Here is a 4,614-nt window from a genome sequence, read left to right as displayed (position 1 = left end):
CCTCGTAAGGTTCCATCTTAATACTTGATTGAAAACTATTGTTGTAAGCGAATTCAATCAAAGGTAAATACCGTTCCCATGAACTACTGAACTCGAGGATGCAACATCTCAACATATCCTCAAGTATCTGAATTATCCGCTCGGATTGACCATCGGTTTGGGGGTGAAAAGCAGTGCTAAAATGCAGCTTGGTACCCAGAGCTTCTTGCAATTTCTTCCAAAATCGTGAGGTGAATCTCGGATCTCTATCCGACACGATAGAAACAGGTACCCCGTGTAATCTCACAATTTGAGAAACGTACAATTCAGCTAGCAACACATTGTCTGGTAGAACAGACAAACGCACATTCATCGCTCGTAAAGCAAACAATGACTTCCGGCTTAAGGCGTCCGCAACCACGTTAGCCTTTCCCGGGTGGTAATCAATGACAAGCTCGTAATCTTTTAACAACTCAAGCCAACGTCTTTGTCGCAGATTTAAGTCTCTTTGAGTCATGAAATTTTTGAGACTTTTGTGATCCGAAAATACATGGCACTTCTCACCAAATAAGTAATGTCACCATATTTTTAAAGCAAATACGATGGCAGCTAGTTCAAGATCATGGGTCGGATAATTTTTCTCATGTGGCTTTAATTGTCTCGACGCATAGGCCACGACTCGACCTTCTTGCATCAATACGCAACCCAACCCAAGTAGGGATGCGTCACTATAAATGACAAACTCTTTACCTGATTCGGGTTGCACCAAAATTGGAGTTTTAGTCAAATGAGTTTTCAGTTGGTCGAAACTTTTCTGACATTTCTCCGTCCACTCGAACTTAACATCCTTTTGAAGTAGCTTCGTCATTGGCGTGGCTATCATCGAGAAACCTTTCACAAATCGTCGGTAATAACCGGCGAGCCCCAAAAAGCTCTGATCTCAAATCTATTTTTGAGAACACTGAGGCTCCCTTCAGTTGGTCGAACAAATCATCGATGCGCGGCAACGGATATTTGTTCTTTATCGTCACTTTATTCAGCTGACGATAGTCAATGCACAACCTCATGGTTCCGTCCTTCTTTTTCACGAACAATACTGGTGCACCCCAAGGTGAGAAACTTGGTCGAGCGAAACCTCTATCCATCAGTTCTTGCAACTGAGCTTTCAACTCCTTTAACTCGGTTGGTGCCATACGATACGGAGCTATCGAAATCGGCGTAGTCCCAGGTACAAGCTCAATACCAAACTCTACCTCCCGAACAGGTGGTAAACCCGATAATTCTTCCGGAAAAACATTCGGGTATTCACAAACCACCGGCACAGATTCGGGTTTCTTTTCTAATTCTTTGTCATCAAGTACATACGCAAGGTATGCTTCGCACCCTTTTCTTACATATTTCTGTGCTAACATTGCTGATATTACAGCTGGCATCCCCTCCAAGTCCGCAGACTCAATTCGGACTACTTCGTTATTTGCGCACCTCAAATCAATAGTCTTGCTCTTGCAATTCACAATCGCATCATGCGCGGTCAACCAATTCAAACCAAGGATAACATCAAATTCATCAAACGGTAAAAGCATCAAGTCCGCCGAAAAACAGGAACCTCGAATTTCCAGGGGACATTTCTCACACACTTTGTCGACAAGCACGTAATGACCCAAGGGATTTGACACCCGAATTACAAACTCAGTAGACTCAATAGGTAAAGTCTTACTGGATGCTAAGGTTTCACATATGTAAGAATGAGTAGAACCGGGGTCAATCAAAGCAATTACATTAGTATCAAAGAGAGTAAAAGTACCAGTAATAACATCAGGCGAAGAAGCATCCTCGCGGGCACGTATAGCATAAGCTCTAGCAGGTGCACGAGCTTTGGATCTGGTTATATCATCTCTAGATCCTCTCTGACCACCACTAGCATTGCCCGTATTTCCAGATGGTCTACCTCGAGCAGTGGTAGCACCCGGTTTCCCACTCTGATTTTCATTCTGTTCAAACAACCTCGGGCAATCTTTAATGAAGTGGTCAACTGATCCGCACTTGTAACAGGAGCGGTCAGGGAATCTACAACTCCCCGAATGCCATTTACCGCAATATCGACATTTCGTTTTATCTCGACGTTCATTCCCAACACTGGCGACCGAAGTGCCTCGTGTACCCACAGGGGGTCGATCACGATCTCGTCTAAAAAGGGCCGAAGTGCCTCTAAACTGGCCCGCATCATCTCGAAATCTCTTCGATGTCTGTTGAAGAGACCTTCCCGAGGATCTTTTACGAAACTCTCCAGTTCCCTCATCAACTCTTTGCTTTTCTTTTCTAAGCTCTTCGGCTTTACAAGCTCGTTCAACAAGTACCACAAACTCTCGTATTTCAAGAACGCCAACGAACATTTTTATATCTTCATTCAGCCCATCCTCGAAGCGTTTACACATAATAGCTTCGGACGAAACACATTCCCGAGCGTATTTGCTAAGTCTAACAAATTTTCGCTCGTAATCAGTAACCGACATGGAGCCTTGCTTAAGCTCAAGAAATTCCTTCCGTTTTTGATCAACAAATCTCTGACTGATATACTTTTTCCGAAACTCAGTTTGGAAAAACTCCCAAGTTACTTGCTCTCGGGGCACAACAGAAGTCAGAGTACTCCACCAATAGTAGGCAGAATCACGTAGCAAGGAGATAGCACACTTTAGGCATTCATCGGGTGTACAAGATAGCTCATCGAGTACCCGGATAGTGTTGTCCAGCCAAAATTCAGCTTGCTCGGCATCATTGCTATCCATAGCCTTAAATTCAGTAGCCCCATGTTTTCGGATTCTGTAACTGGGGGCTTATTTGACCTTATTTGGTCCGTTACCGGTGGTATTGTAGGTGCGGGGGTAGTATTTGTCGGGAATGGAGGTTGTGGAACAGCCATATTAGTTCGAATGTATTGGTTGAACCAATCATTCATCACGCTATAGAATGCTTGTCTAGCTTCATCATTCGGATTACTAGCATTAGGTTGAGAGTCTGCCGGCACTGTCCCTTGTGCGGGGGCAGGCGCTACACTCTCAAGATCATCAGCTACCTCTCGGTCACGATCGGGATCCATTACTATAAACACATTTACAATTGTCAGAAATCACCACACTATCAAGTAATCACATAAAATGGCATGTATAGCTAGACCCAACACATTACGGTAGTCCTAGAATCGACTAAACCGTAGTCTGATACCAATTTAATGTAACACCCCGAACCCGAGACCGACACCGGAGTCGGACACGAGATGTTAACAAACTTTGAAAAATTTTTCCAGACACTGCCCAGTCTGAGTACTAGTCGCTTCAAAAATTATATCTTGAGTTTCACAACTCGAAAATCAGTTTTGTGATTTTTCCCTGAAACTAGACTCATGTCCCCACCTATGTATTTTTTTCTAGAATTTTTGGCCGGGCCAATTAGTACAGTTTATTAGTCAAAGTCTCCCATGTTACAGGGGTCGACTACACCGACCTTTTCCCATTACGACTTGGATATCTCTCTGCACAGAGCTTCAATACTGATGCTGTTTGTTTCTATGGAAACTAGACTCAGAGAGGAATCCATACATATATGGTATGACCCCTAATTATCTCTGGTCAATTTATAGTGAATTTCCAAAGTCGGAACAGGGAATCCAGAAACTGTTCTGGCCCTGTTCCACAAGAACCCGGATATCTCTTACTGTACTGTTCATATGATTGTTTCGTTACTTTCATATGAAAGTAGATTCATCAAGGTTCGATTAAATAATTTGTTCACTATTTAATTCCACTCCTACGAATTCTTGTGATTTTTCCAATCCACACCACTGCTGCTGTCAGCCTCTGTTTTCAAAGTAAACCTTACCTATTTTCGGGGTTTCATGGACCAACTAGGGCCTTGTCATACATATGCCCACATATGATCATACTTAGCCATTCCAATGGCAGATCATTTGCTCAACACTTCCATTCCAACTATAGTTACATCATGAAACCATCTATACATTCATAAACACGAATGGTCTAATGCCATACTCCACTTCTACAAGCCATTTTCGCATGGCTGTACACTTATACATTTCATAAAGTACTCGAAAAACAACAACGGGTAGTCCTATACATGCCATATCAAAATTCAACCAAAATAGTACCCAAAAGAGCCTTTGATAGTGTGGGCGACTTTGACTTCAAGATCCCGAGTCCGATAGCTGGAGAACCAAAAATCTATAAAACAGAGGAGCAGTGTAACGAGTAAGCAATTTATGCTTAGTAAGTTTTGAGCAAGGAATTCCAGCATAAACAAAGAATAACACACATTTAGCTAAACGGAATATTTCATAATACGCAATTTACCGATATCAAACTTGCTTCACAACATTAACAACCCTTATGTACATACACAATAGACTAACTTAGCCGAAGGCCGGTAGCTCGTTTATCAACTGAGCGAACATTTATTTGCAAGGGCTCGATTAAATTCAACACATACGTAACATATCCCCATATTGGGATGTTTTTCGAGTATTCGCTGGAATTTTACAGCAAGCTCATTCATTACCAAATCACGTACCTTCGGGATTTAACCGGATATAGCTCCTCGTTCAAATGCCTTCGGGACATAGCC

Source organism: Gossypium hirsutum, chromosome A05 (assembly GCF_007990345.1).
Source record: "Gossypium hirsutum isolate 1008001.06 chromosome A05, Gossypium_hirsutum_v2.1, whole genome shotgun sequence".
NCBI classification, from domain to species: Eukaryota; Viridiplantae; Streptophyta; class Magnoliopsida; order Malvales; family Malvaceae; genus Gossypium; species Gossypium hirsutum.
Note: the sequence above shows the minus strand (reverse complement) of the source record.